The sequence below is a fragment of the Peromyscus maniculatus genome, chromosome 14 (assembly GCF_049852395.1).
Source record: "Peromyscus maniculatus bairdii isolate BWxNUB_F1_BW_parent chromosome 14, HU_Pman_BW_mat_3.1, whole genome shotgun sequence".
Lineage (NCBI taxonomy): Eukaryota > Metazoa > Chordata > Mammalia > Rodentia > Cricetidae > Peromyscus > Peromyscus maniculatus.
Window position 1 is genome coordinate 83,512,247 of NC_134865.1, and position 22,483 is coordinate 83,534,729.

General features: G+C 48.8%; 2 long non-coding RNA genes across 2 annotated transcripts; both read right to left on the bottom strand.

Moving 5' to 3' along the window:
• Positions 1-777: 777 nt before the first annotated feature.
• LOC107402580 (uncharacterized) lies at positions 778-5,925 on the bottom strand. Its single transcript, XR_006063655.2, has 3 exons — positions 5,823-5,925; positions 1,361-1,429; positions 778-887 (listed from the first exon to the last, which is right to left on the bottom strand). It is a non-coding gene; the product is annotated as an uncharacterized LOC107402580 (long non-coding RNA).
• Positions 5,926-20,989: 15,064 nt separating this feature from the next.
• LOC121822494 (uncharacterized) lies at positions 20,990-22,464 on the bottom strand. The gene is made up of 2 exons (XR_006063656.2): positions 22,337-22,464; positions 20,990-21,216 (listed from the first exon to the last, which is right to left on the bottom strand). It is a non-coding gene; the product is annotated as an uncharacterized LOC121822494 (long non-coding RNA).
• Positions 22,465-22,483: the final 19 nt, after the last annotated feature.

A 22,483-nucleotide genomic window follows, 5' to 3' on the forward strand; every position in this document is an offset into this window, starting at 1 on the left:
GCACTTTGCCCACTGCCCTGTTCATTGCCACTCTTACTTTGGTGGCTGCTGTTGGGACATTAGGGTTAATATTTTAGGAAACAGAAGGTTTGTGACCAGCTGATGGGTGAAACAGCCTTGGGTACTGGCTCTTGGCCCCTAGACAGAGGCAGCCGGGCTCTATCTTCTCTGGCATCCATGAGAACACACAGTCAACTCTGTGGACTTGCCAGTGTCTTTCTGAGCTTTTAGATCAACACACCACCCCTACTCCAAGCTAACCCATCCCAGCACCTCAAAATGTACACGAAGTAGTAACTTCAAGCCACAAGCATAGACTTGGTCCAGAGTGAGGGAAAGGTTCCCAAGCGTTTCCCTGGGTAATCTCCATAGGCAATCTGGAGGATTAACTCTCAGATCTTGAGAATTCCGCATCCGCATGGATGATGTCTAAACAAATGGTGGCTCCGGGCCAGTAAAACTTTATTTACAGAAGCCAGTGGTTTGTGGGGCGCAGTTTGCTGACGCCTGCTTCCTAACACCAGCTTTGACAGTGGGGTTTCAGGTCTAGAGACACAAGCCTTGTTTGAGAAAGGGGAGCTGACGACAAGCAACAAAGTTTCCTTTTCTCTCGAAATCAACGTGAGAAAGGGACTTGTAGTATCCTTTCAAATCACAAGAACAACAGGAGAGACTCCTAAAGAGATGGGAACAACCACCTACGCAGGAGTGTTTGCTGAGCATGCGCCAAGTCGAGGTTCCTCCATGGCACTGTGTGACCAGACCTGGAGGCACAGGCCTGCAGTCCCATAATCCCAACCTTCTGAAGGTAGAGGCAGTAGAATCAGAAAAGTTCAAGGTCCTCCCTGGCTGCTTCAAGTTCAAAGACAGAATAGGTGACACCTTGTCTGAAAAAAAAAGGGGGGGGAGGGGACAGAGATCAGAATTATTATTCTACATAAGAAAAATATAGACAAGGGGCTGGAGAGATGGCTCAGTGGTTAAGAGCATTGACTGCTCTTCCAAAGGACCCAGCTTCAATTCCCACCACCCACATGGCAGCTCACACCTGTCTGTAACTCCAAAATCTGACACCCGCGCACAGACATACATGTAGGCAAAATACCAATGCATATAAAATAAAATTTTTTAGAAAAGAAAAAAATATACAGACGAGATATATGAAACAGGGAATTCTGTGACAGAGAAAGACGGGATCCTAGCAGTGACCCCTCTCCCAGAGATCTTGTGTGCCAGAGATGAATGTTCTGACCCAGGCAGCCAGAGAACTGGGGAGGAGCCCGGTGAGCTCCCTTAGGCTTGAAGATGGTTAGGGCCAAGGAGACAGCCACTGCTCTAAGGAATCCCGTGGCCTACTTACCAGTGCTCACAGGGGAAGAAAACATCCAGGGCCAGGAAAGAGGCTTCCAAAAGATTAGAGGAATAGTACCTGGTGCACAAACAGACAAAGAGATAATGTTTCTCACGAGCCAGACTGGAAAACCTCGGCGTTCTCAGACATTGGATAGAATTATCAGGAAGGTTACTGTGTTCGGCAACTTTCTGTCATTGTGAAAAAATGGCTGAGGGGAAAAAAAAAATAGCTTAAGGGGAGAAGCATTTAAAACTGTGGCTCATGCTTTCAGAAACTTCATTCTATGACCACTGGGCTATTATATCTAGGCCCACGGTGAAGCAGGACATCATGGCAAAGGAGCATGTAGCAAAGAAAAGATCTTTACATCATGGCCACCAGGAAGCAGAGAAAAGGAGAGGGAGAGCAGGTTCCCAGGGTGCCCTCCCTGAGCATGCCCACGACGACGACTTCCATCAACCGGGCCCCATTTGCTAAGGCTTCCATCACCTTCCCCCAGACTGGTGCCACCAGCCAGGGAGAGGACATTGAACATGTGGGCCTTGGGGGAAATCCTCAGATCCAAATGACACAGTTGTGCCTCGGAGGTGGGGTCACCACTACTAGACCTAGATAAAGCCCTCGACTGAATGTTTGGGATTTGGCTTCATGCAGAGCTCTGGTCCAGCAAGTGAGAGGCCCTGAATTCAGTCCAAAAGAAGAAGGAAGGGGGAAGAGAAAGAGGGCAGTAGACAGAGCACACGTCCATGTCTGCCGAATAAATCATCTAAACAAGACAAACACCAAACTCTTCACAAATAATTTAACTTCATCCCAGAACAAAGCTACAAAACATTTACTGGAGGCCAAAATACCCAACATCTCAAATGGCAACATCACAATGCCTGGCATCCGGTCAAGGGTAACCAAGCTTTCAAACAAGCGGGTAGGAAAGCACAGCCCACGGTGAGGAGACCAGGCGTCAAAGCCAGCCTCCAGTTTACACCGCAAGAGAATCGGCAGAAGACGTTAAAACAGTTACTGGGACTATATTCCCTATGTTCAAAAAGTTAACAAGATCCTTTTAATTTTTAATTTAACATTGAATGATGAAAACTACAGCCCCTCAAGTGAAAAATGTACTGTATGTAACTAATGACAAATTAAATACTACTTAAGATTCATGAAATTAAAGGTTTAAAAATAGAATTCTTCAGAGGGCCAGTGAGGTGGGTCAGCTGGTGAGGGGCTTGCCACCCAGCCTGATGGCCTGATAACCTTGATTCCTGGGACCCACAGGGTGGAAGGAGGGCAGTGACCCCCCAAAGTCGGTCCTCTGACCCCTACCCACAGACATGTGCATGTGCAGGAACACACACACACACACACACACACACACACACACACACACACACACACGGACTGAGCCCCTGTGAAATCTGCGACAACAGCAGGTCATGAGCCCAATCTCTGGGAAATGGGACAACCTCGGTGTCCTTTACCCAGTGAATGGGTAATGAAAACATGGTCACACACACTATGGAACACTATCTAGCTGTAAAGAAAAATGAAATCATGAACACTGCAGACAAACGGAACTAGGAAAGATCATATTGAGTGAGGCAATCGAGACCCAGGAAGACAAATGTCCCATGTTCTCTCGAATCCCAGGCTTCTAGCTTCAAATCTTCAGCTATAATAAGCGTAGTTCTCACTTCTCATCAAGGAAACTTCTCTTTGCAATAGACAGAAGCCAATACAGAAAACCACAACCAGTCACAATGGAGAACTGGGGAGCCCAGTCCCAGTGGATACATTTACAAAGCAACTCCTAAACCCAGGGATCATTGCAGAAGAGGGCAGAAAGGTTGTTAGAGCCAGAAGAGCAGAGAGTCTCTGTGAGACTGTCTCCTAGGGATGTCAGAAGCTACACCCATCAAGTCTCGCCAACATGGCTTTCCAAATGTGACCTGAACAAGGACAGCAACAATGGACATGCTGAAGTAGATGGGGCAGGGGTGGGGTGCAGAGTCCACCAGGCTCAACCCTACACGAGAACTACAGACAACTAAGGACGCTGAGAGCAGAAGGCAGTCTTCGCCAGGAAAGAGCACATCAATTGAGCATTCAATGACAAATGGTCAGCCTTGCAAATACACACATAAATAACATTTTATACAGACAAAGTAGGTTGTATTTATGTATTTGGGAATATATATGTGTATAGATATTCATGTATGTAACAACAATTAATGAAAAAAAAAAGAGGCCTTGAATTTGAAAGAGAGCAAGGAGGGGTATCTGGAAGGGTCTTAGAGGGAGAAAGGAAAGGGGAAATGGTGCAATTATACTATAACCTCATAAATAAAAGGAACAATTTGTTGCTGTTTTTAATGCAATGTGCCTGGGCATGGTGGCCCTTGCCCTTTCTTTTCTTTTTTTACGATTTATTTATTTATTATGTATACAGTGTTCTGCCTGCATGTATCCCTGAAGACTGGAAGAGGGCACCAGAGCTCATTACAGATGATTGTGAGCCAAGATGTGGTTGCTGGGAATTGAACTCAGGACCTCTGGAAGAGCAGCCAGTGCTCTTAACCTCTGAGCCACCTCTCCAGTCTTGTTGTTTTTTTAAGACAAGATTTCTCTGTGTAGCCTCGGCTGTCATGGAACTTACTCTGTAGACCAGGCTGGCCTCAAACTCACAGAGATCCACCTGCCTCTGCCTCCCGAGTGCTGGGATTAAAGGCATGAGCCACCACGCCTGACAAAAGGGATAATTTTTAGGAAAGAAATGACAGTAATTTCCAAACTTGTCAAAACTATAAACCCACACATTGAAGACATATAGTGATATACAAGCACAGGACACAGAACCAGGTGCTGTGACTGCTACACCGAGACAGATCACGAAATTCTCCAAACCAGTGATGAAGGTAAAAGAAAAGAAGAACAGCGAGAGAAAAAGGCGCCAGCCAGGGCTGGAGAGCGGCTCAGAAGCGGAGAGTGTGCTCTGCTCTTGCAGAGGACCAGGGTTTGGTTCCTCGCACCCATGTGGCAGCTCACAACCATCTGCCACTCCAGTTCCAGGAGATCTGACACCCTCTTCTGCTCTCCTCAGGCACCCCTTACACACACACACACACACACACACACACACACACACACACACACACACGGGAAATATAAAGAAAAAAAGATGGCAGCCAATATCTCATTTGAAGCAACACTTTAAAGCACCAAAGTGAAAGAAAATAGTGCCCTAACATTTTATACTCAGCTAAAATATCTCTCAAAATAGAGGGGGAAATAGTTCAGAGACATAAAAACCCACTCTGAAAAAAGAGAGGCAGGATCTTTGGCCTGGGGTTATGCATGTTGGAATTTTCTAGGTGATAGCCACTACCTTGCATGTCTTCTCTGTTCATTTGCTGGGCATTCCTGCAGACTGCCAGTTTGGGGTGGAATCCCGAGCAGCAGCAGGCGGGTGGCCCTCGCAGACTTTGTGAAGGCTGCCTGCCCCTCAGCCTCATGACCCAGCACGTTTTGAAAAGGTGAGATTATGCAGATAGCTCAGCTAGTCAAGCGCAGGACATGTATTTGGTTCCCAGAACTCACATCAGCTAAAGTGGCAGCGTGCTCTTATAACCCCGGCACTGGGGAGGCAGAGGCAGGAGGATCCTCAGACTCGCTAGCCAACCAACCTAGCCTCCTTCTGGGAGTTCCAGGGCAGTGATAGACCATGTCTTTAAAAGAAAAAAGTGGGTAGTTCCTGAGAAATGACACTCAAGGTGTCCTCTGGCCTCCACATGCATGTGTGTGTGTGTGTGTGTGTGGTGTGTGTGCTGTGTGTGCTGTGTGTGTGTATGTGTAGTGTGTGTGTATGTGTGGTGTGTGTGTGGTATGTATATGTGGTGTTTATATGTGTGTGTGGTATGTATATGTGTGTGTGGTGTGTGTACATGTGTCTGTGGTGTGTGTGGTGTGTGTATGTATGGTGTATGTGTGGTATGTGTATGTGGTGTTTATATGTGTGTGTGGTATGTATATGTGTGTGTGGTGTGTGTATGTGTGGTATATGTATGTGTGTGTGTGTGTGTGTGTGTGTGTGTGTAGGGCAGAGGCCCGTAGAGCCAGCCTGGTTGGAGACCCATTACCCTGGACACTCCAGGGCTGTCGAATAAGTATATTTCTTCTACCAATGACTGTTCTCCTTTTCAAAGGCTCCTACTGGCTTGCTACTCAGTTAGCACTGGCTTAGTAAAGGTGACTGCTTGGCCATGGATACCAAGAAACTACTCAACCCAGTTTATCTGCCCATCAAAAAGTCAATGTTATCCACGATACCACAAAACCAGGTATGCATAACAGTGTTCTGCTGTAAAATGACACTGGACCCAGATATATCTGGAAGAAGTGAGTGAACGCCATGAGTAGGTAGCATGACGCCCATGGTATTTGCTCCCACTGTTTTGCAAACTCTTCTTACCCCACAGCTATGACCTCATGGTCAGTCAGTACAGGATGGCGCTGGAGTAAAGCTTCTCTCCAGGGGGTAATGGCCTCAGCCAGTGGTGCTTGGACCCAGTGAGGTAAGTTCCTAAAAGACAATGAAGAGAAAGTCCCCAGAAGGCCAAACTCCATGCCAAGGCATAACTAATGTATTATCTAGCCAATCAGAGGCTTTGAAAGGTGCACCCCAGCGCGGGTGGCAATCTGGCTATAATTCTCAGGGTAGGCACAGCATGCCAGCCTGTGAGAATGAAGATTGATTCCCCAAGCGAGGTGAGTGGGGAGGAGGCTCTCGGGGTTCACATGACCAGGGCAACCCTCCCGAAGACATCGGCTGCCTCTCATCCCCTGCCACAGTGCTTGTCCAAAGGACGCAGGTCCCGCTAACAAAAGGGGAAGGGATGGAGGCCCCGGACTCCCTTCACCCAGACGGACGTGGCTTCCATCATGGCCCCCAGCCCAAACTGCATGCACAGGGCCCCATGCTGTGCCGTTCATCAGATGCCATCTCCCGGTTACTGCTGCTACACCCTTTCCATCACAGTGGACGCATGCTTGCTTTCCCAGTCACACTGCTTCTACCAGCACCACCATTTTTGGGCTTTGAGAATGTTTTATTTATCTATCGCCATAGCAACCCAAACAACATCACTGAGAACTGTAGGATTCATTTTATGGAGAAGGAAGTTTGGTAGCGAGCTCCTGCCTATGAAATCCCCTGACTACCGCATGCCTCACCGTCAGGCCCACCCTGCAGGGTGTGGTATATTCCTTCCCCAGCAGGCTTTGTATAGTGCCATGCCCCAAGAGTCCAGCACATGATGAGTCCAGGAACCAAGCCTCGGAGGTCCTCCCGCCTGACACCAGCTAACACACAGGAATTCTGCTTTCCTTCCTGTGACCTTGGGCTAGTGTCCAAGAAAGGAACGCTTCCTTCAGGAAACACAGTCACATCATGTCACCGCTCAGATGGATTGCAGGATTTCAGCGGAGGCTGCCCCTCCCCCGCCAGCCCTGCCCGCCCCACCCCACCAAACCCACAGTCCTAAGATGCTCAGCCTCAACCACCAGGGGGACTGTGAGCCGGTTCAGCTAGAGAGGCAAGGGGATCTTGTGCAGAACCTAGGCATTTCAGGGAGGTACTCCTAATACTTCCTGTTGATAACTCTTATTGCAGAGAAGGAAGAGAGCTCACTAGAAACGGGTCCTGAGGGGAGTCAGGTCCCGAGTGAACAAAAGTTCCAGTCACCTCTCCAGAGCTAAGGAAAAGAGCTGCTAAGAGCCCCCACAGGGAGCCAGGGCATGGGCAGGGCCCAGAGGCAGGCAGCGTGGCAGCGTGAGTCTGAGGATCGATTGCTTCTGGCGGGGCGTTCCACCCACTCACGCACGCCTTACACAAAGTGACGGTGATGCCACGTCTTAGGCTTCAGGTAGATGCCACCCTGGTTGTCACGGTCACCAGAGACGGACAGTTCTGTGGCCTTTGGGGTTCAGGACACATTTTCCTCCATAGGACAAGCGTGGAAGATGAAAGGCACAGGGGCTAAGAGGTTTGCCTTATCTCTGTGGATCCTAAATTCCATCTTACTCTGTACTCCAAAGCGGGCTAGCCTGGGAGACTCGGGAGGTGGCGGGTGTCTAGCAAGAGCATACGGGATGGTTTTCACCCAGTGGCTGACAGTACAGCTCCCATCTAGGTCCTTCCTTGGGGGCCCCACTCTCAGATTATGATTCTCTTCCTGCCAGCCACCCCATGGGACGTATAATGGGACATGTTGGTCCGTCCCTTCCTTCCTGGTCTGACCCTGCCCACACCCTGGCAAACAGGCCACTTGTATGGCCTCCTCAGTTCTCCTGCTGGGTGTGACCTCTTCGGGGCTGATTCAGCCACTTGTACAGTGATAGTCACAGCATGTTACTGCCTGTGGAAAAATGAAAGCCTAAATATCCATATAGGCAGAAGAATAGGTAAGTCTGGGACACTCCAAAGGTGGAATTCCAGCCAGACCTGGTGGTGCACACTTGTGGTGGTGCACACTTGTGGTGGTGCACACTTGTGGTGGTATGTACTCATGTGGCGGCTTGAATGAGTAATGTCCCCCATAGACTTGGGCATTTGAATGCTTGGTCCCCAGTTGGTGGCACTGCGGGGGGCGGGGGCTTAGGAGGTGTGGCCTTGCAGGAGGAAGTACATCACTTGGGTCCCGCCCAGTCTGCTCCTCTCTGCTTCATGCTTGTGAGCTTTCTGCCCCTGCTGCCTTTCCTTCATGAGTCCCCGGTTGACTTTTAATGTTCTTTCTTTCTTTCTTTTTTTCTTTTTGGTTTTTTGAGACAAGGTTTCTCTGTGTAGTTTTTGTGCCTGTCCTGGATCTTGCTCTGCAGACCAGGCTAGCCTCAAACTCACAGAGATCCACCTGCCTCTGCCTCCCGAGTGCTGGGATTAAAGGTATGGGCCACAGCCACCTGGCCGACTTTCAGCTTTCTTAAGTCCAAACAAACTCTTTCTTCTATAAGTTGATTTGGACATAATGTTTTGTCCCAGCACCAGAAAAGTAACTAATTCAGCCTGGGAGGCAGAAGCAGGAATATCAGAAGTTCATGGTCATTCTTGGCTACATAGCAAGTTCCAGGCCAGCCTGAGTTACAAAAAAGTGCCTCAGAAGCCGGGCAGTGGTGGCTGCACGCCTTTAATCCCAGCACTCAGGAGGCAGAGGCAGGTGGGTCTCTGTGAGTTTGAAGCCAGGCTGGTCTGAGTTCCAGGACAGCCAGGGTTACACAAGAGAAACCCTGGCAAAAAAAAAGAAAACAAAACAAAACCCCTCTGACTCAGAAAATAAAAATAAACAAATAACAAATAACAAAACACATACACACACCAGGCAGTAGAATTTTATATAGCCCCTAAAAACAATGCAGAGTAATTCTCTCAACCAAACCAAGGCTATGGACCATTGGCTCCTGGAAACGCTGTCTGGGTATAAGGTACATTCCAACCAAGGGACCAGACCACAGACCAGGGCAGAAAGAAGTAAAGAAGGCGGAGCCCAGGATGTGCTGATTCCTGAGGAAGTGGACGGTGGACCTGGGGGGCATGGAAAGGGGTGCCTTGCAAACAGGGAGGTCTTTCTCCTATGTGACACTATAAAGGAGATGCCCGGCACAGGGCACGTGCAGAAGTGTGAATGATGGAGTGGGCAAGCCCTCCAAGGCCTGGCAAGCACAGACAGCCATTGCCTACTGAGAAGGGCCTCTTCCCTCCCTCACATACCTGCGGGGTCCCAGAACCCCTGAGATCCTGGCATCCTCCAGCCAGACTCTCTGGATCACAGCTCTTCCTGAAGATACACGCTCTCCTTTTCAACACCTCAGCTGACCACACTGAAGGCTGTGAAGTTCGGGATCACAGGCTACCACCTCACCATGACCAGACACAAAGAAACGCCCCGTAACATTAATATGAAGGAAAGAGGCAAGGAGCGGCAGGAGGGAGTCAGGGTGGATAGAGGGTCCTGGGGCTTAGAATGTTGCTTGGCACGTCAGGTTGAGAGATGGGGACCTCTGAACACCTCCTCTTTGTTCAGCAATGCGATACCGTGGGAGGAGCCAAGAGTGGAACCAGGGAGCCACCATCATAAAGGCCATAGTAGCTGGGACCAAACACATAGACGGCAAAGGCAGAAAGTCAGTCTGGGAACCCCCCCAGTCTGCTGGGGTGAGGGAGCCGAGCAGGGGACAGCCTCTGGGTTTGTCAGTGGGCCTTCACAGGGCATCACACATCCCTGCCAGGCAAGGGCCCAGCAGGGAACAACCGGCACCATTAGATGAGGATTATTCTAGAAAGATCTGTTCACAAAGAGCCTTGCAACAGAGAGGAAGAGGTGGGGACCACAGAGACGGTGCGGGAAGAAGCTGGCAGTACCCATGGCCCAGGTTCACTTTACCCTCTCTAGCTGCTACATCTATGAAGGAGCCTGGGTGGGTGCCATCATAATGGGCCAGCTGTCTGGCCCGTGGTTTCAGCTAATGCAGAGTTTGATGGGCATCTAGGGGAAAGGAGGAGACAAGAAGGACATTTGTCTTCCAGGCTTCTTCCTTGCCATTGGCACCTGACACTGCCCTGACCAAATGTTACTCCCCTCTCCAGGAAGCCAAGGGGAGGTGACCCTCTCCGTTCTGGATCCCACCTTCTGCTTCCTTCACCTCTTCCATCCAGGAGAGGGTGGTCTCGGTGGCTGGACCACCTAGGGACCTACGCTGTCCCCTGAAAATACACTACCATCCGTTTCTGGCCGGCCACACTGATTTGGACTGCACACAAGCCCTGCCCCTCCTAACCCTTCTTTCGCATCTTCTGGGAAAGCGCTCTGCAGCCCGCCAAGGCTTCTGGCATCTAACAGTGCAAGCCCAGCAACGCCAGAAGCTGCCTACCCAGGACACTTTGGAGCTGCACGAGGGCTCCCTGAGGCCCCCAGCTCCTCATTCGCCAGGGGAAGAGGAGACTGCCTCTCTGCCACAATCTGCAAAGCTTCTGGGAGTGCATAGGTTCAGTCCGTAGTCACAGTGGGGGGCACAGTCCTCACAGAAAGCCCTAGAGTCACACCTGGCAGCTTGTCACAGCAGCAAGGAAAGGGCAGGGACAGGGGATGCTGACCATCAAGGCCTGTGCAAAGCCCTGACTGCACACGCTCCCCTTCCTGGCAGCCTGACCATCTCCCACTGACCGCCAGAGGCATCTTCAGAAAAGTTGGCACTGACTACCCCCGCAACCTTGCTCTGAAACCTTCCGTAGCTCCCGCTCTCTCAGGGATGACAGGGAGTTCCGAGGCCGGCTGGCATTTAGGTCAAGGATTTCTCGTCCTGGCTGCAGACATTGCGTGCTCAGTGCTCGCTCGGCAGGCCCCCCTCCTACCTGCCTGTGTACTGAAGGGACAAGGGAGGGTCTGCCTCCCTATCAGAAGAGCGAGCTGGCGTTTGGAGAGGGGCAGCCTCTGCTGGTCTGGAGCCCAGGTAGCCTGGCCTATGACAGTATTCCACCTCCCCCCAAGCTGCAGGGTGGTTCCTACCAAAGGAGGCTAATCTCTGGCCTCATGGTCTCTCTCTGACTGGCACACAGCCTTCTCTCCTCCACAATATGCAGATAAGGAAGGAGGCTCTGATGGACAAGAGGCCCTCTAGGGGTACATAACCAGAGGAGGAGCAGGACCTTTATCTAAGCTTTTATGGCTAGCAGAGGCCTGGGAGTCCCCACAGGCTACAAGGCTGGCGCATGCTGCCTGAGATGTGGACCTACGAGACCCAGGAGGGGCAGGATGAGGACATCGTTGTCTTCTGGCTATCCTTCAACTTGTACTTCTCAGTGCGGTCTCCAATAGGACCAGCAGCAGCACCTGGGAACTTGTTAGACATAGACCCCAAACCTACTCACCCGGAACCCTACGGGAAGGTCAGGGATCCTGCTGCAGGCTCCGGCTGAGACCCTGCCTTGACTCTGGCTTATTGCCCGAGCCAGCAGGCTCTGTGGAGCATCCCTCCAGCGCTCTACTGTCGGCCTGTGAACACATACCCCTTTCCACTTTCCTACCTGTGTTCATTAGGCGGCCTCAGTGTGACAAGTCCCTGAGATAGTTGATTTCCGACGGGGAGAGCTTCATTTTAGCTCACAGCTTCAGAGGGCTCAGTCGAGCTGACTTGGTGCTATTGTTTTAGGCCTGTAGCTGCACAACATATGGTGGTGGGAGTGTGCGATTCGTGGGGGAGGGGTAGAGCAGACATCCTCACTTCAAGGGATCCAGGTATCGGAGTGACAGAGAGGGGCCAGAACCCCAGCTCTTGTTTGAAAGCACACACACACACACACACACACACACACACACACACCCCCGACGGCCTAACTTTTTTCCACTAGGCTCCAAAATCCTAACCCTAGCAGCACTCCAGTCCTAAGTGAGAACAGAGGGAGTGTCTCAGGGACCAGCTAGTCTAGACATAGCTCCACAGGGGAGAGGATTAGCAGGTTGTTCCTCATCTGCCCAGGGAGTGGGTCAGTCACCATCTGATCTGCCCAGGGAGTGGGTCAGTCACCATCTGATCTAGTTTGCTTTCTATGACGCCGTATAAAACATTGGCCGGGGCTGGAGAGGTGGCTCAGCAGTTCAGAGCACTAGCTGCTCTTCCAGAGGACTCCGGTTTGATTCCCAGCACCCACAAGAAAGTTCACAACGCTCTCTAACTTGGGTTCCAGGGGATTCGACCCCCTCTTCTGCCTTCTGTGTGCACCAGTCATGCATGTGACGCACGGATACACATGCAGGTGAAACAGCCACACCCATAAAGTGAAAGTAAACAAGTCTAAAAAGAAAAAAGAAACCCTGACGAAAACCCACTTAGGGGAGGGATGGGTTTACTTCGTCTTACAACTCCCAGGCCAGTTTAGCACTGAGGGAAGTCAGTCAGGGCGGGAAGCACAAGCCACGGAAGAACGCCACTTACAGGCTGCCCGGCTTGCTTACACACACAACCTAGAACCACTTGCCCAGGGTGGCATGGCTCACAAAGGGTTGGGCCATCCCATATTAAATCAGTAATCAAGAAAATGCCCTTCATGGGCCAGACATCTTGAATCCCAGCAACCAAGAGGCAAAGGCAGATTTCTGTGAGTTTGAGGCTAGCCTGGTCTACATAGCAAGCTCCAGGGCAACCAGGGCTACACAAAGAAAGAAACTGCCCCCCCCCCCCCGACACACACACACATGCCCACAGGCCAGTCCAAGGGAGGCCATCCTTCAGTGGAGGTTCCCTCTTTCCAGATGTGTCAAGTTGGACAACAGAACTAATCAGGCTGACATGTCACAAGGGACATGTAGGGAGACGATGTAGTGGGTGCGGTGTCCACATCCATGTCAACATTATTATTACCCTCCGAATGATTCTCAGCAGAGTTCAGGGGACCAGTTCCCCAAACCAGTCTTTTAGGGCTATGCAGGCAGACGACACCCCTTCATTTTCCCACCATGGGGAGTCTGAGGCTGAGCAGGCTGCCCGTCCCACCTTGGCTCCTGCACCCTCGCCTGCCCAGAATGCCCACACCTGGGGGGGATGCTGTGTTGGGGTGCTATCCAATAGTGTTGTGGCGTGCTGCAGGATAGACTACCGGAGGAAATGCTGGCCTATGCAGCTGAGTCACCTGCAAGGGAGGGAGGCATGGGGGGCTGGCACTGTTGGGAGAACGCGTGCCCAGGGGTCTGCAGAGCGCAGCCAGCAGCCACGTCAGTCACACTGTGGGCACCCGTTCTTCATGGCTGCCTCAGGGTGCAGGGGCCTGGTGGGCCCCGCCCCTTGGCACGAAGCAAGACCGAGGCTTTGAGCCTTGTCCTGCCCCCACCTGCACTCCCTGCTGGGGTAGGGAGTGGCAGTGCTCCCCACCTGACTGGCTTTGGTCACGGGCTCTGCCTCTAGGTGCGCAGGGAATTTCAAACGGGGGCTTTTAGAGTGCAGACTCTGTGAACCAGAGAACCTGTTAAACTCCAGGCTGTGATGGTGGGCGGCGCCTGACGTCTGCTTTGGCTCATGGAAAGGGAGAATGCCTTAGCTCTCCTGTGCCGGGTAGGTAGAAAAGGCCTGGAACACTCAAGTTCAGCATTTCCAGCTGTTCACCCTGGGGCAGGCTGCTCACCCTCTCTGAGAGTTAACAGCTCCCATCCCTACCCCTGCGAGGAGGAGGGCAGGCCCTCCCACCTCCACGGAGGTGTGGCCGGACAATTTCCAATTACTGAAAGAGATGTGCATGCCCGTTATTTAGAGACAGCCTCGAGACGAACAGAGCAAGACACCCGCCCACTCTGATCCAAGCTCCAGCTCTCCTACAGCTCTGGGACCCCACACAGCTTTCTCAACCCCTTCACGCTTAACGTCTTCTTCTACGACGTGGTGTATCATGCCATTCTCACCGGGGTTTCATGACTGAGGGAACCTATCTCGCAGATTTTAGTTACAGACAAAGCCTGCCACACAGGAAGTGCTGTTTGGTTGGCCAGAATTTCAGAGTAACTTTCCAGAACATTTCTACATTATAAACACATGCATAAACTGCATACACTTCAAACTGGGTTACCCAAGGTGGCTCGTGACAATTCCTGTTCATTTACCAATAGGCCCTGGAGAAGGACTGCCCTACCTTTGTGGACATGAGCTGACATTTAGTAGGGTAGGAGTGTGTGTATGTGTGTGTAGGGGGGGCCATGGGGAACTTCCCAGCTGCAGGCTGGCAGCCACTGTCCAGGGCAGAGTTCTCAGAAAGCACTGTGGGGCTGGAAAGACCACTCAGTGGGTAAGAGCGCTTGAAGCACAATCATGAGAACCAGAGTTCAAATCCTACCCCATGTCTAAAAAGTCGTAAGCCAGGCATCCTGCAAACACTGTAACTCCAGTTCCAAGGGATCCAACCCCCTCTTCTGGGTCATGCATACACACACACACACACACACACACACACACAATGTCTTTAAAAAAACAAAACAAACAAAACTTCTGAGGCTGGAGAGATGGCTCAGTGGTTAAGAATGCTGGCTGCTCTTCCAGAAGACACAGGTTCAATTCCCAGCAACCATGTAGCAGCTCAAAACCATCTATGACTCCAATCCCAGGGGATTGGACACCCTCTTCTGGCCTCTCAGGTACCAGGCATGCTCACAGGGCTCAGGCATATATTCAGGCAAAACATCAGCCTACATTAAAAAAAAAATACAATTCTTTAAAATATATCTTTTAAAAGTCTGCCTGCCAGCCCATCAAGGTCAATGGTTAGTCTTGAACTTGTCTTCTTACAGAAGATCAGTACATGAGGTCAAAATGCTGGACTGTAGAGTTTGTAGCGTCCTGTAAAAAAACGTTCCTGTTGAGACCCGCCAATACTTCGAGTAGCCACCAGAGGGCGACAAGAGCAAACCATCAGGTCCCAAGCCGGCACCCGCCCTGTCTTCCCACATTAGAGGTTCAATTTTTACCTTCATTCATCCACCATCCCTTACTCCGTTGGCACCAGCAGGGAGGCCCAGGGAGTGACAGGGGTTCCCTCGATGACCAAACACAACGCTCCTGGTGTCAGCTTTGCCTTTTTCTGTGGAGAAGTCCCCTAGCAGGGGCATGAAGGTGGGAAAGACCCAGAATTTGAGACAAAAGCAAAGCGAAGCCTCAAGGTGACTTTGTAGGAAGCTCTGGGCCCTGTCCTGTCTTTACAGACACTCCCTACCCCCATCCATTACAGCATAGCACATACCTCAAAGCCTTGAGCACTTCCAGAGAGCTCTATCAGGACCAAAGCCCAGCCGCTGTGAGCCTCGTGTTAGCTCACACCTTGGATGACAGCTAACACTTCAGGTGGCAGTTAACACCTGCTCTAATAAGCAGGGTGAGCAATTCCTGCCCGGGTGGGAAGGAAGGTGGGGAGGATGGAGCCGCGGGAGGGGTGTGTCTGCACAGAGCATTTCCTGCTGGGAAATGGTTATGGTTCAGCTGAAGCCACAGAGGGGCAATGGCCCTGGCAGCTGATCACCCAGCATGTGATCCTTTGGTCCCGACCTTTGGACCCCTCTGTCTGGAGAGCAGGGGTATGTGTATGTAGGTGGTCCTTTCTAAGAACTTGCCTCCCTAAAGCTCCGTTGGAGCTCTCTGTTGCCCCCAAATCGGAGGCTGATCCCCAAGTCCCACCGGCAGGGTCTCTGCCACCTTCTTGTCTGGTCTTACTCCTCTGAGTCACATCACACGGTCTCCCCGGCTGCAGGAACAGACCAGGCCTCTGCAGACTCCACTGTGACTCCTCCTGCCCACTCCTCCTCCCGGGGAACTCGGGCAACAAGCTTCACCGGCCCCGTACCCAAGAGATGGAGGCACTGACACTTCAGGGCAAAGCACATTTTTAAAGATTTATTTTTATTTTTAATTACACGTATGAATGTGTGGCTGTGTGCACCTGAGTTTCCATGGAGGCCAGGAGAAGGTGTCAGAGCCCCTGGAGCTGGAGTTTCAAGTGGTCATGAGCCACCTGATGTGGGTTTTGGTACCAGAAGTGCCCGCTCCCACTGAGCCGTCTCTCCAGGCCCCTAAATGCACGTTTGTACGCCAACACGCCTCTCACTGACTTGTTGGCTCTTCGTGGATCATAGGACCATGAATTAAATGGATTCTTATATATCTTGATGATTTCAGAACCCAGCACTGAACAATGAATGTTTTTTTATTTTTATTTTTTATTGTTTAAAATTAATTAATTATCTTTTCTATTATCAGCTTGATACAGTATGTATTCTTAATAGTGAGATGTTCCATTGAGGCTTGCTCAGTAATTGAGTAAAACCGAAATTTATTATAAGCCACAGTTGTCCTAGGGACCTTCATGCTATATATATAGCCTCCATGGTTCCGTGGGTTGTAGTCTGATTGTTCTTTGTTTTATAGCAAAGGGAGGAGTGTTCCCTTTGCTCCACATCCTCTCCAACATTGACTGTCATTGGTGTTTTTGATCGTAGCCATTCTAACAGGTGTAAGGTGGTATCTCAGAGTCGTTTTGATTTGCATTTCTCTGATGATTAAGGATGTTGAGCATTTCTTTAAATGTCTTTCAGCCATTTGTGATTCTTGTTTTGTGAATTCTCTGTTTAGCTCTTTAGCCCATTTTTTAATTGGATTGTTTAGTATTTTGATGTCTAGTTTCTTGAGTTCTTTATATACTGTGGAGATCAATCCTCTGTCAGATGTGGGGTTGGTGAAGATCTTTTCCCAATCTGTTGGCTGTCTTTTTGTCTTATTGACTGTGTCTTTTGCCCTGCAAAAGCTTCTCAGTTTCGAGAGGTCCCATTTATTAATTGTTGTGCTCAGGGTCTGTGCTGTTGGTGTTTTATTTAGGAAATGGTCTCCGGTGCCAATACGTTCAAGAGTGCTTCCTACTTTCTTTTCTATTAAGTTTAGTGTAACTGGATTTATGTTCAGGTCTTTGATCCACTTGGACTTGAGTTTTGTGCATGGTGACAGATATGGATCTATTTGTAATCTTTTACATATTGACATCCAGTTATGCCAGCACCATTTGTTGAAGATACTTTCTTTGTTCCATTGTATAGTTTTGGCTTGTCAAAAACCAGGTGGTCATGGATTAATGTCAGGATCTTCAATTTGATTCCATTAGTCTGTGTGTCAGTTTTTATACCAGTACCAAGCTGTTTTTATTACTATAGCTCTATAGTAGAGTTTGAGGTCAGGGATGATGATGCCTCCAAAGGTTGTTTTATTGTATAGGATTCTTTTAGCTATCCTGGGTCTTTTGTTTTTCCATATGAAGTTGAGTATTTTTCTTTCCAAGTCTGTGAAGAATTGTGTTGGGATTTTGATGGGGATTGCATTGAATCTGTAGATTGCTTTTGGTAAGACTGCCATTTTTACTATGTTAATCCTACCTATCCATGAGCATGGGAGATCTTTCCATTTTCTGATATCTTCTTCAATTTCTTTCTTTAGAGATTTAAAGTTCTTATCAAAAAGGTCCTTCACTTGTTTAGTTAGTGTTATCCCATGGTATTTTATATTATTTGTGGCTATTGTAAAGGGTGATGTTTCTCTGACTTCTTTCTCAGCCCTTTTATCATTTGTGTATAGGAGGGCTACTGATTTTTTTGAATTGATCTTGTATCCTGCCACTTTACTGAAGGAGTTTATCAGCTGTAGGAGTTCCCTGGTTCTTGCGGGCCGCAGAAATATATCATAAGAACTCAGCTGGTTATGGCAAAGTCACTACCTGGAGGGATCAGGGAATTCCTCCAGAGGAAGCCAAATCCCAAGGAGTTTTTGGTGTTACTTGGCTTGTTATATATCAGCTGTATTCTGTTATGAAAATCATGTGTGCCTTCATAGTTTTCCCAATTGACTTTCCCCTAAGAAGGACTAACAGTGTAGACTGATCACTCTCTGGACATACACATTCCAGGTATTTGGAGAACAGCCTCAGGAAAGGCTTTCTCTGGAACCAGTTATCTCCCTTAGCCACTTTCAAGGACTACAGGAAACACCACCCAGGTGGACGCCCAACTGCCAAAGACTAACAATGATAACAGCCCACCTGAAAGTCTCCTGACTTAAATTCCACAAGGAGACACCACCCAGGGGGGCGCCCAACTTCCAAGGACTAACAAGTGATAGTAGCCCACGTACAAGTCTCCTGACTTACAGTAAATTCACAAGAGGACGCCGCCTAGGCCAGGTGGACACTAAGTAATAGTTTTACACAATTTAGCTTAGGCTCTCCTTTCTTACAGCCTTACTAACTTTATAGACCTCTAACTACTTACCTAACCACTTCTAGGAATATTTAGATAAACTTCTGTGCTAACAGCTATGCTCAGCCCGAACTCCCAGTTCAAGCCTCCCTGTGTAATTATTATTGGTAGCATCTGGCCAGGTCCATCACCGGATGGAGGAAAGTACCTTACCAGAGATACCTCTGTACTCTCTAAGAACAGACTTAAGCTTCCAGGCTACCTGTTTGAGAAGGCCTGGCGGATGTGCAAATTAAGCCTTACTTCCTCTTTTCCCAAACCTTACCTCCAGTTCCAGATCTCCCTTTAGCTACCACCAGAGGCATCTAGCTGTACACAGGTTGCCTAGAGATTGAGCACACTTTTCCCCACCCTGCAGTAAACAGCAGACAGCTTGAACAGATAGGAGCCACAGGAATAAAGAAGACAGTTTTATTTTCTCCCATTGACCTAGCAACTTATAGATTTTTAACATCCTTTACCAAACACATTTAAGGTTATAGTTGTGCACGTAAGATCCCTCTTCTTAGATGTTACCCATATTTAGCCTTTAGTTAATTCATTAGTCACTTCCCCTTTGGGTCACAAATGGTAATTAACAACTAGTGCCCCTCTTTGTAATTTTTATCAACCCTCCATTTGATCCTGTTAGCGGACAATCACTGCCTGAGGAAGTTCAGGCTGAGTGTCCTGGGTGGAGGGGAGGATTGTGATTTTGGGGAGATATATAACTGTAAAGCAGAGGACAGGAGGAGAGGAAGAGAGAAGAGAATGGAAGAACGAGATGGGTAAGAACTGGAGAGGAACGAACTGAGATGGGGAAGAAGTAGATTGAAGGGCTACAGGAGAGTACGACAGGAACGAGATGGAAGATGAGGAAGAGCCAGATGAGGGAGAAGGAGACGGGAGAGGGGATGATATGGGAAGGAAAAGATGGATGAGAACCTAGAAGGGGCAGAACTAGATGAAGGAATTAAGATAGAACCTAGAGGGGACAGTAGATAAATATAGAGAGAAATCAGTCAAGAAAGGAGCTAGACATAAGAACAGAACTGAAGCTGTGTATAAAGGATGTTATGCCAGAGGAATTAAAGCAAGTGGACTATGGAACTCAGTGTGCTGAGATTATATTTCCTGATAATAGTTCTCGCCGTTAGTAGTTCTCTCTCCTGAGCCCCTGGGATGTATAATATTAAGGCTGGTCCCTCTAATATTATACAAGACCTGGTAGAGTTTTGGGGGTCACTTATGTATACTATCATATCATCTGCAAATAGTGAAAGTTTGACTTCTTCCTTTCCAATTTGCAATGAATGTTTTTTATATTGAATTTTTTCTTAGATATTAATTTGTTTTATTTTATGTGTATAAGTGTTTTGCTTGAATGTATGTCTGTGCACCATGTCTGTGCCTGGTGTCCTCGGGTGCTGGGAATTGAACCTGGGTCCTCCGTAAGAACAACAAATGCTCTTAACTGCTGAGCCATCTCTCCACAACAATTTTAATAGTTACCAATAAGTGAATGTTTGGTTTATGAATGAGTGAGGAAAAGAATGTTAAGAAAAAGGATCAATTATGGAAAAGGTGTAAAGAGAGAGGTGAAAATAGATGTACATTATCAATAATGTAAAGATCATAGATGACTACATGGAAGAATGCTGGGTAGGGTGAATTCTGTGTGGCTGGTGACGAGTGGAGGGGTGAATGCTGGATACAATGGTAGAATGACGTAAGTGGGGTGTGTGCACAGTGGTTAGGCAAGGTGGTTGTGCTGCCATGGTGAGTGGATGGGGAGGGAAGGAGTATCTATAGAGGGTAGATGGCTGGGCAGTGATGAATAGATGCATTGTAGATACATAGAGGATGGGTTGGATAGGATGAAGAGTCCATGGGTAGATAGTGAATGACTCTAAAGATAGTAGGTGGATTGTAGGTAACAGATGACAGATGGTAGACATCTGGTAGATAAACCATAAAGTATAGACGCACAGTGGATAATTAGCAAGTTGGTTATGATGGGTCTACTCAAATAAATTAAGTGTAAATGTTGATGGGTACAGGATTGATGGATGGATGGATCATGAGTGATGGACAAGAGCATGTCAGATGGAAGATGGAGGGGCATGGATGGGAAATAAATGGTGTGTTAGAGTTCTCTAGAGGAGCAGAACAAGAGAATGAACATATATTAAAGGGGGATTTATCCAATTAATCCAACAGTGGTCATCTTCACACAAGAGAGGCTGCAAACGGGCTGTTCACTCCCTGAGGCTGGATACCCCAGCAGTCCTAATCTGGTTCTGAAGACCTGGAGAATTCCTGGGGAGCCATTGGTCTTCAGTTCACTTTGAGAGGCTGAAGAAGCTGGGTTCTGACGTCAGTGAAAACGGCAACAACCATGCCAGTAGCAGCAACAGAGTTCACCAGTGGGATGTGAAGGCGACCAGGCAGAAACTCCCCTGAAACCTCCTTGTACTTGGGCCACCACCAAAAACTACCGTCTACACTCGGGGTGGATCTTTCAAGCTAATCAAGAAAACCCCTCACAGTTGTGCCCAGAAACCTGCCTCCCAGTTGATTCCAGATCCTGTTAGGTTTACAACCAAGACTAACCATCATAAATGGCAAAGAAATGGTTGTTAGCTGGAAGGATAACAGGTCGAGTGCAGATGGATGGTGGGGAGTGAATAATGAATGGGCGGACTCGGCATAGGGCGAGGATGGCCTCGTGAATGGAGAAAGCTTAAACAGCTGATGACTACGTCCTGGAAAATGGACTCATGAAAGGTGAATGGTCATGAAAGTGAGGCGATGGTGGCTGACTAGATGGCTGGAAGCAGGATATAGTAAGTGGATAATTTAATGTAAGATGGCAGTGGTAAGTGGATAACGAGAGATCACTGAAGGTAAATATCAAATGATAGTACCAGATGGGAGACGAGGTGTGGGTAGTGTCTAGATGGCTCGTTGGGAGGAACACTGGCAGACGAATGCTCACTGCTGCTTCTCTGCTCTATCCTCAGTGCCTTCAACAATGTTCGACACAGAGGTGGAACTCAATGAAATTTCCTAGGATAGAAAAGTGGGTAGATGGTCAATGCTACTTGGATAGATTTGGGATTAATAGTGAATTATGACAGATAATGGATGGGTGAGTACTGTAAGATGGATACTGAACAGGTAGACGTGATAGACGAGGATAATGTCATGGGTGGATGGATGGAGGTGGAGTGCAGTTCATATAAATATGGATGGTAATTGATGACTGATTATAGGTAATGAGTTGTGGCTGATTGGAGAGAGGCTAGTAGAAAGCTCAGGACACATGGCTAGTAAACAGATAACAGACTGATGATTGAAGTTAGTAAGTGGTACATGGGTGCATGAAGTTGTTATTTGATGGAAACCTGCAGCATTGAATACTTCTGGAGTGATGATAAATGGATGTAAATGAGTGTCTGTTGGATAGGTGTTCCACAGCATGTTGATGTTTAGTAAATTGCACGTGGATGATGAACACATAGGTGCACAGTAGTTGGATGGGGTGTGGTGATGATGTGGTGTTCATAGTTAATAGGTATTGATTGATGGATAATCAGGATAGTAGATGAATAAATACATGGAAAGAAGATGGATGGGTGAATTACAAGGTGGTTGGGTGACTAGTGAGGGATGGATGCTGGATGCAATGATAGGATGAATATGTGGGGGATGTAGCAAAGTGGCTATGTGATTGGTAGTAGTGAGTGGATGTTAGCCGGTGGATGGCGATTGAGTGACGGCTGGAGAATGGGTGGGTGGTACTTGGAAGGTAACGGTGGATTTCCCATAGGATGGACGTTGGGCGGTTGGTGGTAGGTGACGGCTAATGTTGAATGGTTGGGTGTGAGATGATTTGGATAAGTAGATGTGGACATTGGTTGCGGGTCTCTGAGAGAACTGGACGTTTGAGAGTCCACAGTGGATCCTAGAAGGGGAATTATGTGGATTACGTTTGTTGGGATGATGCACTATGGCCTTGGGTGTCAGAGTTGCTCACCAGACCAACTGTCGGGGCTATTTAGCACTTCTGAGGAATGGGACTGGGGACGAATATGTGAGAGGGAACGGGGAACAATCCCAAGCTGCCCCACTTCTCCCCTTTCCACTTCCCCTTCAGGTGCCTGGTTGGAGAAAATCCCCTCCTTACCTATCTGGCTCCACATGACGCTACACCTCACATTCTAATTGGAGATTGGGGGAGGAGATCTGAAGTGGCCAGGACCAGGTTCTGGCGATAGGGTGGTGTCTAGGGAGGTGGAGGCCAGGTCCTTCCGGTGGCCCTGCAGAGCCGAGG